Source organism: Tinamus guttatus, unplaced genomic scaffold (assembly GCF_059628265.1).
Source record: "Tinamus guttatus ecotype Peru unplaced genomic scaffold, ASM5962826v1 Tinamus_guttatus_pri_ptg000629l, whole genome shotgun sequence".
Lineage (NCBI taxonomy): Eukaryota > Metazoa > Chordata > Aves > Tinamiformes > Tinamidae > Tinamus > Tinamus guttatus.
The window spans coordinates 515093-527435 of NW_028289163.1; positions in this window are offsets into that span (position 1 = coordinate 515093).

Consider the following 12343-nt stretch of genomic DNA (forward strand, 5'->3'; position numbering starts at 1 on the left):
AAGCTTCCAGTATTGAAAACTGTTTCCTGTAACGCGGTGCTGATGCGGTACCTGCTCGGCACCCGGCCCTTCCCAAGAGGAGACCCTGCGGGTGCAGGGGACAGGGAGCGACTGCTTTTTGGGGTGAAAAACCTCCCTGGATTCCTCTTAACATCCAAAGGAGGCCAAATCCTCCCCTTCAACCAAAGCTCCTCTGCTTTAAACAGGGACTAAAAGTGCCCTGGCAGCTTCACCCCATGGGATGTCTGGAAAAGGGGACCCCAGGGAGTGCTTCCAGCAGGGGAAAACGTGCAGGGCTGCGGCCTCCTTTTCTCAAGCTATTTTGGGCCTGCTGGGCTCTTCAGTCTTGCTGCCGCTGAGGCCCTGCATGCAAAGCTGGGCCTTTGCCATGGAAATATGCAAAGAGCTGCTCCGGGGCTGCGTTTTGGGTGTAAAGGGTGTCAAAGTGGGTTTCTGCTTCCTGGTAATGCTATCTGCTGTGAAACCGAGCCGATAGCGCCGTGCGCGGCGCCGATAACCCCAGCTGGCTTCCTGTTCTGCTTAAATAGGGGCTTTTCAGAGTAAAGACAAAAAAACACTGCGGGGTTTCAGATTCTTGGAAATGCTTGCATTTGAAAAGGGGAAATTAAAGCAACCGTTATGGAAGCGGGGGTGCATCGTTGTAACCCTGACCTTTGGGAGCCTCCTGCAATTGAGGTGCTGCACAGAAACCCTTTGGTGAAGTTTTACCCCCCGAAAGAGGGAATAACGCTGGAAAAGCCGCCGTGCTCTTGCTTTGCACCCTCTCCCCCATCGGCCTGTCGCGCTCGGGCCGTTTTTGGGTTTAAACCCGCCTAGGGCGGTGGGGAAGCGGCCGCCGCTGCTTCCTCCTCTGTGAAAAGCCGCGCGAGGCCGGGGGGAGGCCGGGCCTCGCTCGGGGAAACGCGGGCGCCCTGGGGAGCTCCGAGGAGGCCGCCGCGAACGCGCCGGGACGACCTCCCGGCCTCCCCGGCGCTGGGATCCCGCGCGGCGCCGCTTCCCGGCCGCCCTTTGAAGGCGCCGGCCGGGATGGAGCTGGAAGCGGCCCCGGCCATAGCTGCACGCTGAGATCATGGACGTTTCCTGTAACCGGAGCCGCTTCCCAGCGCGCGGGAGCCGCCGGCCCTCGTGTCCCCCTCCTTTGCGCAGCCCCTTGCGGCTGTCCCCAGGCGGTGCCAATTGTGTCCCCCCAGCCACGCGCCGGCTGGTTTTGCCCCGGGGATTCCTGCACCGGGGCCTCCTGCGTTTTCCCTTGGGATGAAGGGGTGATGGTGCCGGGAAGCGCTCAGCTCCCTCCCAAAATGGGACCTTGGAAAATGCATCGGGCTTCCCTTGGCAAACGGACCCCATGGGGTCAGAGCCTGGGGGGAACATGGGGGCTCCCTGTGCCCCGTCCTGCAGCCACCACCTCCCCGTGTCCCGCACGGGAGGGACGCTGGGACCAGGGTGCAGGCGATTTGGGACGAGCAGCGTTTTTCCAGGAACCCCACAGGGCCCCCACCCCAAATCCCAGGAATTAACCACCCCTGCCCGCGTCACGGCCCCCGCCACCCAAGCGGGGCCACCCAGCGGTGTCACCCCACGGGGCCACAGGGCTGACTCAGCCCGAGACGTTCCGCCCTGACACAAACACTCGGTTGCCGGGGGCAGCCGCACGCAGTGGAGCGGGAAGAGCGGCGGGAAGCGGCGGGGCCGGCCCCTGTCACGAGCGCGCGCGGCCTCAGCGCGCCGGGGCCGCGTGGGCTGCGGGAGGAGCGCGGAGACCCCGCGTGGGTCCCGGGGGGAACTGGGGGGATCATGGCGGGAGGCGGGGTTTGCACACGCGCCGGTTTGCACACGCGCGGGGGTTGCACACGCGCGGGGTTGCACACGGTCTCGCGCGGCTTTGCACACGGCCTCGCGCGCGCCCCCGCGGAGCTCTGCCCAGCAACAGCGCCGCTAATAGCGGCGCGGAAGTCACGTGACGTTTCCGGGAACCCGCGCGGGGTGGGGGGGGGACCGTGGGGACGGGGACACGCGGGGGGGGGAGAACGATGGGGACAGGGACACACAAGGGAGGACGATGGGGACGGGGACACGCGGGGGGGACGATGGGGACAGGACACGCGGGGGAGGGGGGGGGACGTGCAGAGGCACCGCTGCCACCCGTGCGTGCGCTCCAACATGACACAGGGTCGCGGGTGCCTGCAGGACGCGGCTATGGGACACGCGTGCGGGACCCCTGTGGTGTCCGGAGGGTCCTGGGGGTCCCTGTGTGCTCCGAGGGGGCCTAGGGTGTCCTAGAGGGCCCTGGGGGGTCTCCATGGAGTCCCTATGGGGCCTGTGGAGTCCTAGGGGGATACAGGGGGTACTGGATTGTCTGTGTGGGGTCCTAGGGAGTGTCTGTGGGTCAGGCCCCACAGAGACCCCCCTACAGCCCCCTGGAATCCCCCATAGAGATGCAATAGGCCCCCCTAGGATCCCATAGAGACACCATAGAAACCATCTATAACCCCCTAGGACCCCGTAGGTCCCACAGAGACCTCTTGGGTCCCCATAGTGCCCATAGAGACCCCATAGAATCCCACAGACTCCACAAAGATCCTCTGTAATCCCCTAGGTCCTCATGGGGCCCCACTGGACCCTCTAGGACCCCCTGTGAACACCATAATACCACCTAGCACACCATAGAGACCCCCTAGGATCCCCTATAGCCCCTAGGACCCCACAGGCCTCACTGAGACCCCATAGGACCCCCCATAGAGCAACCATCGGGCCTTACCTGCCCCACAGAGATCCCCTATAATCCCTTAAAACCCCATATGCCACATAGGGCCCCCTTATAACTCCCTAGGACCTCATAGGCCCCCATATAGACCCCCATGGAGATGCTGTGGAAGCCCCAGAGCCCCCTATAACTCCTTAGGTCTCCATAGAGACCCCTAGGACTCCAGGTAGACCCCATAGGGCCCCATAGGACCCCCTATAGCCCCCTAGGTCCCCTTAGAGACCCTGGGGTCTCAATGGGGCCTGTGCTCCCTTGGGGGTCTCTGGGATCTCTAAGGGGTCCTGTGGAGTCCTACAGGCTCCTATGGTTTCTCTGTGAGGTCTCTATGGGTCCTATGGGATCCTAGAGGGTTATAGGGAGTCCTAGGGAGTCTCTGTGGGGCCTCTGTGGGGTGTATGGGTTCCTAGGGGGGAATGGGGATTCCTAGGGGGGTCTCTACAGGGTCCAAGGTTCTTTGGGAGTCTCTGGGGGGCAGAAAAGGGGCTATGGTGTCTCCATGGGGTCCTATGGGGCCCAAGTGATCCTATGTCCTCTCTATGGGTCTATGGTCAAATAACAATGTTTTTGTGGTCTCATATTTCATTCATGAAGATGATTGTGGTGCTGTTATTGTCTTTATTGAATACAGACTGCCCGTATTTACCCTCTGTTTTCTCCTTTGCTCTTTTACTGCCATGAGAAGCCTGAATTTTGCGGCCTTGGGTTTCTCCTATTCTCCTTCCTTTCTCCACAAATCATCTTTTTATCTTTTATTTTTTGCTTTGTCTCCCTTTTCCTCTCCACTTTACTGGTGCCTGTGTTTCCTTTGTTCCTGTTTCCTCCTGCCTTTTGCTGTTGGCTCTTTTGTTTCCAGTCTATTTGTCTATCGATCTGCTGCTTCGCTTTTCTGTTGGCTTCGCGATCCGCATTCTCTTTCGGGCCGGCAGTTCCCTGGTTCCATGTTTCCAGTTTCTCCTCCATTTTTTGTGTTCTCTTCCACCTTTCACAGTCTTTCTAGCATTTTTTCTCTGCTTGCCATTCTTTATTTTCTTGCCGTTTCTTTCCGGCCCTCTGTTCTTTTTTCCCTTATGCTCTGTTCTCCGCTCCTTAATTTCTCAGTCTTTCCTTGCTGCTGTTTTGCTCTTCTGTTGTTCTCTGGCTCCAGTTTTGCTTTCTCCTTTTATATTCTCCTCTGCTGTTAATATTTACTCTCAGCTGTTTGTCTTCTCTTTCGTCCGCTCTTCATCGTTGCTCTTTGCTGTCTCTGTTGTCTTTGCTCTTTGCTGTTTTCTTCTTTCTTGCACTCCATTGCTCTCTTTCTCTTTGCTTTCTGTTCCTTGACTGCTCTTTGCTCTGTTCCTCCTAACTTTGCTCTCCGTTTCTCTTTGCTCCATTTCTTTGCACTTTGCTCAGCGTTTCTCTTTGCTGTCTCTGTTTCTCTCACTTCTCTTTGCTCCGTTTCCCTATTTCTGCACAGAGCCCGGGACGCTCCCTGGGCTCTGGGCAGACCTCCCCGGGCTCCATAAGGGCCCTGGGGGCCCCCACAGACCAACTTGGGCTTGGGCTGGGCCTGGACGGGCCCCGCTTGGCACCCTGCGGGCCCCGTGCGCTCCCGGGTGCTCTGTACAGGCCCCGTGTGTCCCCTGCGTGCCTGGGTGTCCCTATGGGCCTCGTATGGCCCCGGTGAGCTCCGTACAGGCCTGGATGGGCCCTACAGGCTCCGTGTGGACCTTCTGCGGGCTCCGTGCAGGCCCTATGGGACCCGCTCAGCCCCTTCAGGCCCGTTCGGCTCTATGGGGCCCACGCAGACCTCCATGGGCACTGTAAGATCTCGGGTGGGCCGATGGCCCCGTGTGGGCATCTGCAGGCTCCACTGCAGGCCCTGCGTGGGGCGTACGCGCCCTGAGCGGCCTCCCATGGACTCTGTACGGGCCCGGTCAAGCCCAAAAGGCCCCGCATGGACCTCCCCAGGCTCCTTATGGCTCAGGACAGCTCCCGTGGGCCCCGAGCCGCCCCCCGCAGGCTCCATACAGGCCCAGGTGGGCCCTCCTCGCCCCGGGGCCGGCGGGTCCCGCCGCGCTGCCCGCTCCGTCCGGTCCCGGGGGGCGGCTCGGGGCTGCGGGGCGGATCAACCCGGGCAGAAGCACCATGTCCGCTGGGGGCGTGGCCAGGGCGACGGGAGGCGTGGCCAGAACCGCGGGGGCGTGTCAATGGGAGGGGGCGGGGCCATGGGCGGGGCTGCTGGCCGGGGGGCGGGGCCGGGCGGCCTCTTCCCGCGCCTGCGCGGCGGCGCCGCCTCCGTCAGTCACGGGCGGGCGCGGGCGGCGGCGGCGCTCGGCGAGGGGGGTCCGGGCTGGCCGCGCTCCGGCCGCGCTGCCCCGGCCGGGCCGCCCGGGCCCAGGTAAGCGGCAGCGGCCGGGCCGGTGCCGGCCGAGGGGCCCGGGGGACTCTGCCGCCGCCGGGAGCGGCGGGGCGCGGAGCGGCCGCTGCCGCCGCCGGGAAATAAAGGCCGAAGGGCCGGAGCGCAGCGGCCGCCCGCCCGCCCCGGGGCTGCCCCGCGCTGCGGGCTGGGCCCGGCCGGCCCGGAGGGGGCCCCGCGCCGGGTCCCGAGCACGACCCGCCCCGACCCCCTTCCCGCCCCCCCCCGCACACGGGGCCGCGGGGCTCGGAGGTGAGAACCGGGGCGAAGGGGCAGCCTGGGGGGCTGCAGCTCTGGGCTCCCCCGCGGGCTCCGGGGGCTGCTTTGGGGCTCGGGAATGGAGGTTCCCTCCTGTGTTTCCCCATCCCGGCTCCCGGGGCTGGTCTGGGAGCTCAGGAAGGGAGGGGGACTCAGTCCTGGGGTCCTGGTGCTTGGGAACTGGCTGAGGGGAAGGGCCAGGCCTGGGGTTTAGAAAGGGCAGCAAAATCCTGGGATTTGGGGGCTCAGGCTCCTTTCTGGGCTCCCACCAGCCCCCGGGGCTGCTTTGGAGCTGCTTTTGGGGCTCCAAAAGAGCCTTGGGGGGTGTCAGAGCTGGGAAAGGGGGGCTCAGCCCTGTGTTTTGGGGCTCCACAACAGAGGCTCAGTCCTGTGTTCTGGGGCTGTGAAACTGAGGGGGCAACTTCTGCCCTGGTGGAGCTGGAAGAGCCCCGAGGGGTTGGGGCTGCCTGGGGCCCAGCAAGGGCAGCTCCATCCTGCCCTTGGGAGCTCCAGGAGGCTCCAGGGGCTGCCTGGGGCTCCCTCTCCTTCCCTGAGCTCCCAAGCGGCCCCTGGGCTGTTCCTGAGGCCCCAGAGCTGCAGGATGGAGCCTGTTCCCCAGTGCTGCCTCCCCCCAGGCTCAGGGGGTGCTTTGGGGCTCCACAGCAGCTCTGGGAGCTGGTTGGAGAGCTCAGAAAAAGAGACTAAATCGTGCGTTTTGGAGCTTGGAAACAGGGACTAAGTCGTCTGTTTCCAGCCCCAAACAGAGGCCTTGGGGTGGGGGGCAGCCCCCTTAGTGCGGGTGGGAGGAGGGCAGGGGTCGGTGGGTGGCTGGGCTGGGCGGGGGGTGGTTGGGCGCGTGGACCCTCACCGGAGGTGGGGGTCCGTTCGCGGGCACCGCGGCGGCAGGGGAGCCCCCATGCACCAGGCCGAACCTTCGCGCACGACTTAGAATATGCAGCGAAAGGCGATTTGGGGACCCCCTCGTCCAGTGTTTGTGCAACCCCCAGACTCGTTAGTGACTAGGGAGGAGCTGCTAATGAGCCAATTATTCAATTAACTAATTAACTGTTCATGAGCTAATCATTGAGTGTGGATGAGCTGTTCCAGGTGATGGCAGGTTGTGACAGTGACTGACTGACAAGCTGGGCAGTTGGGCACATTGTGGGCACAGCAGTGCAGTGGGGGACACACAAGCGCAGCAGACACCATCGGGGCAGTCCAACATTTTATTCCAGGTGCAGCCAGTGCTTCCAGCTCAGAGCAGGGAATCATTAGTCAGCAGGAGTCAACACACATTCAGTATTCCTAAGGGAACTGCTCCATGAAGACACACCATCAGCAGGGAGGTGAACAGGGAAACCCAGGAGCCACCACTGCAGCCCCCATAAACAAATTGTTCTTTATCCCATAAACCGGTTAACAAGATAATGAGATAGATCTAACAAATAGCTTTATTACAAACAAAAATCAACAAGATAATTGGATAAATCAGACCCATGAGTTAAGTTTTTGTTATTTTCCCTTACAGCCACGCGCAGGTTATGGTGGAGTTGCACGGACGCGCACAGTGATGGCAGCGCCATGCGGTCCCTATGGATAGGGACGGTCCCTATGGATTCCACAGGCGCCAGGCTCGGTGCACAGGAGCCCCGGGCACCCCCGCGCACCCCATCCCCTGCCCCGGGCCCCCCGCTCGTTCCTTACCGGCTCCAGCGCTCGAGCGGGGACAGGGCCGAGCCCCGGCCGGGCCGGGACCGCGCTCGGTGCCGCCGCCCGGAGCCGCGAGCGCTGCCCGGCCGGGCCCGACGCCCCCGGCCCGGCCCCGGCTCCGCCGCCCGCCCCGGCACTCGCCGTCCCCGCGGGACCCCGGGGGCAGCGGCTGCTCCCGCTGCCGGGAAGGGGCCCCGCACCGGGGCGGCTCCGGCCCGCGGCCTCCGCCCGTGCCGGGCCCACCGCTCCCGGGACCGGCTCCTGCTCTCACGGCTGCTGGCTCCGGTTCCGGTACCTCCCGGTACCGCCCCTCAGCACCGCCCTCCACCGCGCACGGCGGCGCCGCCTGGCGGCCGCTCCCGTCCGCTCCCGCCGCCGCCTCCGCCATTGGCTGCACCCGGCGCAGGCCCCGCTGCTCCCAGCGCTCCCGTGTGTCCTAACGGGGACGGGGCCTCCCTGGCCCCGCGCGCCCTGGCCCAGGGACCCGCAGCACAAGGGCGGCCGGGCCCTGCGGGGCACCCGGGGTGCAGGGGGTGGCACAGCGAGGGGCCCGGACACCGGCCAGTTGCCCGCACGCCCCTTTGGGCCGAGCCGCGTTCCCGAGCGCCCCAGTGGAGCGGCCGCCCGGCTGCCCCGTTCCCCTCCGCACGGCCAAGGAACCTGTCCCGGTCGCCCCGCTGCCCCGCAGGGAGGCCCTGGGCTTCCCTCTCGCTGCTGCTCCCACCCGGGGGACAGCGTCGTCCCCCGGCCCGGCCTGTGCTGGGGCGGCAGCTCCTGGCTGCTCTCCCGGAGGACACGGAGCCAGCCCGGCGCACGGGGACACGGGGCGGATCAGCCCGGGAAGAACCAGGCTGAGCTCCTGCGCTCAGCCCCGCTGCCCTGCGCCCCAGGGAGGCGTCTGCCCGCCCGGGACAGCGGCAGGGCAGGGACAGGGCCGGGAGGGCAGGAGCAGGGCCGGGACACTCCAGCCGCGGGGATGGGCAATGAGGGGGCTCAGCCGGGAGCAGCGGGGTGAGCCCGGACACCCGTGGGCATCGCTCGGAGCAGGAGACAACCGTTTTCCACGGAGCTGTATAAAAATGCCAGCACGCTTCTCCTCTTTTTTTTTTTTTTTTTTTTCATTTTGTGACATTTATAAAAACTTTTAGAAAACCAAAGCACGCACCGCACTAACCTTCTGATCCATGGGGCACGTGGCTGTGCGCTGCGACTTCCAAGCTCTCCTGCTTCCCCTTCCGGGGAGCGAGAGGCGGCTGAGCGCGAGGCCCCGCTGCGCCCTCGGGGCCACTACGGAGGCGACGTGAAGGAGCCGCTGATGCCCCGCGTCCGCCTGGAGGAAAGGGAACACACGGACAGGGGAAACGTTACCAACACCCTACAAAAAAAGCTTTTTTTTTTTTTCTTTTTTAAGGTAAGGTGAGATGGAGCTGGGTGCATTTTCTGGAGCAGGTTTTTGGTTTGTGCGGTTATCGACACGAACGCTCCCAACGCTTCTGCAACACCTGCAGTATTGATCGCCCAGCGGCTGCCTGCCCTTCCTGGCTGTCCTCGGCAGCTGTAACAAACCCTGCAGCAACAGTCAGGAGCTGCGATTAAAGAGCTGCTTTTCAGCAGGCTTTGCAAAAGCCTTCAAAGACATCCCCTCCAGCCCAGAAACCATCGCGGATGCTCATACAAATGGGGATAAAACCTCCCTAGTCCTAAAACTGCTTCCTCTGATTCCCAGACCAACTTTAACCCTTCTCCAAACTAGCCCTGGCCCAGTTTCCCAAGGGGAGCCAGGAGCAGCTCTCCAAGCACTGCCTGGTCCTGCCCAAGCCGGTGCCAGGCTGCAGCCTCCGCAGTGGAGGCACCGGGGGCTCGGGAAGGGCCTCCCTTACACCCCGTCTCCCTGTGCCCCTCGTGGACGTGGACATTCCTGGGTTACAGCACAGGGATTATGGACACCCCAGAGGATTTGTAATCCCTTCCGAGGGATTTAGCACTCACCATTTCAGTACGAGGCTTGACTGGCTAAGGCTACCTCCAATTTAGCCTGTGTAAGTCTGGCTAAGGCTACGCCTGCCTAAGTCACCCCACGTCCGTCAAAATCTGATTCTAACTAGGCCTGTCCAAGGCTGTCTAAATGTAAGTGCAAATACCCCTGTCCAAATGTAAGTCTAACTAATCCTAAGTCTCTCTAAGGCCAAGACTGTCTAAGCCTGTCTAAGGCTAAGGCTAAGTCTCAGTCTGTCTAAATCTAAGTCTAACTAGGCCTGTCTAAGTCTGTCAAGGCTAAGCCTGTATAAATCTGACTAAATATAAGTGTGAATGCCCCTGTTTAGATGTAAGTCTAAGGCTGCCTAAGTCTGTCTAAGGCCAAGCCTGCCTAAGTCTGTTAAAGTCTAGCTAATTGTAAGCCTGTTTAAGTCTGTCAGAGGCTAATCCTGTCTAAATCTAAGTCTAACTAAGCCTGTGTAAGGGTGTCTAAGGCTAAGCCTGTCTAAATCTCTCTAGGTCTGCCTAAATCTAGGCCTAACTAAGGCTGTGTAAGCCAGTCTAAGGCTAAGCATGTCTATGTCTGACTAAGGCTTATCCTGTCTAAGTCTGCCTAAATTTCAGTCTAACTAAACCTATGCTTGTTTAAGGCTAAGCCTCCTCAAGCGTGTCTAAGGCTAAGCCCGTCTAAGTCTGTCCAAATGTAAGTGTAAATGCCCCTGTCTCAATGTAAGCCTAGTTAAGGCCGTCTAAGTCTGCCTAAGGCCAAGCCTGTCTAATTCCAGCCTGTCCCTGTGGCCCCGTTCCCAAGGTAGCAGCCCTGGCCGTGCGCCCACGTCCTCTGTCTCTCGTGACGCCCTCCCGAGCGGCCGCTCGTGGCTCGGGGCACCGCGAAGGAGGGCGGCAGGGCCCAGCGTCGCGGCCCAGCCCGGGAACAGCCCAAGGAGGCGGAAAAGCCGCCCCTGTGCCCTCCTCGCGGAGCCCTGGCTCTCCCGGGGCCGGGAGCGTCCCCGGCGGCACGCGGGAAGGCTGGGCCTGGCCTGGGGGAACGTTTGGAAACAACCCAGGAGAAGCCGGGAGCGCGAGGGAGGGCGTCCCGGCCTGCCCCGGCCTCGCTGCGGCGCTCGCGCTCCCCGGCTCACGCACACACACATGTCCCAACGTCGGCTCCTGGCGCCCGGCCCAAGACGTGTCCCAGCCTCCCGCTCCGCTCCCGTTATCCGTCCCCACGCGCCGGCTCGCTCGGGAGCGGCACCTGGTCCTGCAGGAGACGCGCTGGAGCCCGGCATGTGGCTCCTGTCCCGCTCTGGGTTCCCAGGTACCTCCGCACTGCTGACGGGGGTCTCCAGCAGAGACTTGCTGGGATCCGCGTCCAGCCTCTCCCGCAGCTCCCAATAATCCCTGCGCTGCCAACACGGGCTCTGCTGGGGTTCTCTCTCTCCCAATCCGCTGTTGCGCTTGCAGTATTCCCCCTTGACAAGGTCATAAAACAAACAGTGTCACAACCTGCCTCTTGGCATCACATTTAACGGTGCATCCGCGGGAAATCAGTAGTTCCTCGTCCCTCCATCCACAGCAAACAGAGCCCAAGGGTTGAACCTGCCGTGAGCCCAGGGGTCCTCAAAGGGGCCTCTGGCACCAGGAACTCGGTCGGACGCCGCGGCTGGGCCTGGGGCCCGGGGCTGCCCTGCCCCGCAGCGCCCCGATGGACCCCCCCACCGTGAGGGTCCCCGCACTGACTGCGGGTTCTCCCCTCTCCCAGCACCGGCTATTTGGGGACGTCGGGGGCAGACAAAACACCAGCTTCGCTGTCCTATCTGCCACCCGCCCCTGTCACCAGCACCTGCTTGGTCACCCCCTGCCCGAGGAGGGGACTGTGGGTGGCAGCGGGGACAGCCCAGCCCTATGGGGAAACTCCAGCCCCGGCTTGAAGCCTGCGGCGCCTGTGCGGTGCTGCCCGGGGGTCCCCTCTGCCCTTTTTAGTGACTGTTTAATAAAACGTTTAATAAAACGGGCCTGGGTTCGAGGAGCCGCGGGCCCCGCGCGGTGCCGCCCGGCCTGGCCACAGCTTCGTCTCCAGGGCGCGCGGCTGCCGCGGTGACGGGGACGCCGGGGAGCGGCGGGCGCGGACGGGCGGCGACGGCCATGGCAGCGCCCAGCGAGCGGGACGAGGTGGGCCGGGGGTGACAGCGGAGCCGCCCTGCCCTGGGGACGAGCCCGGCGCTGCCGAGGGGCTCGGCGTCCCCCTGGGGACAGCCCTGCCCGGCGCTGCTCCGCTTGCAGGTGTTGGAGCGCGACGGCGGCCACGACGTCAACGTGCAGGAGAGGTGGAGCGGGGGGCGGCGCGGGGGGCTCGCGGCGGCCTCGTCGGCGGCGCCCTGTGCGAGCGCCCGCGTGGTGTCCCCGCAGCTGGGAGCAGCCGCGCTGCGAGGCCAGCGCCTGGGCGCGGAGGCTGGCGGCGCTGCGGGAGCGCGTGGCCGCGGAGCTGCGCCTGGCGGCCCAGGAGCGCGTGGCGGTGAGGCGGGCGCCGGGGGCAGCGGGCGCCGGGGGCAGCGGGTGCCGGGGGGCAGCGGCCCCGCGCGGCGCCCGGCCCCGGCTCACGCGGTCCCGGCAGCTGCGGCGCGACGCCCTGCGCCGGCTCCTGCAACGCGAGCGGACGCAGCAGCAGCGCGAGCTGCGGCGCCTCGGCCGGGCCTTCTACGTGGAGCGGCTGTGAGCGGCGGCGGGGAATAAAGCGAGAGGGGCCCGAGCGGCTGCTGCGGGTCCCGCTGCGCCGGCCGGGCCCCCCCAGCACCCGACCTTGGCGTCTCCCGGCCCCAGGGCCCATCAGCGCCGGCCGCGGCTCAGTTTATCGACAGGGCCCCGACGGGCACCCTTCATTAGCGCCGCTGTCGCCTCGCATCACGTCAGGGCCCGGCCGCGTGTGGCCCCGGCCCCGCGGCCACGTGAGCCCGCGCCGCCCCCACCGGGGCTCCCGCTGCCCCGGGCCGTGCGGTGGCATCGGGGGGACGCGGCTCTGGCCCCACAGCTCGTCCTTGGGCAGGGTCAGCGCGGGCCCCACGGCCCCGCTATCGACGGCCCCCGCTAATGACCGGCGCGGGGCCATCGACCCGCATCGACTGGCCGAGCGCGGCGCCAAGGGCGCGGGGCCGGTGATGGGTGGTAATTAATGGGAACAGGACCACGTGCAGGGGGCCCGGGCGCTCCTGGCCGCG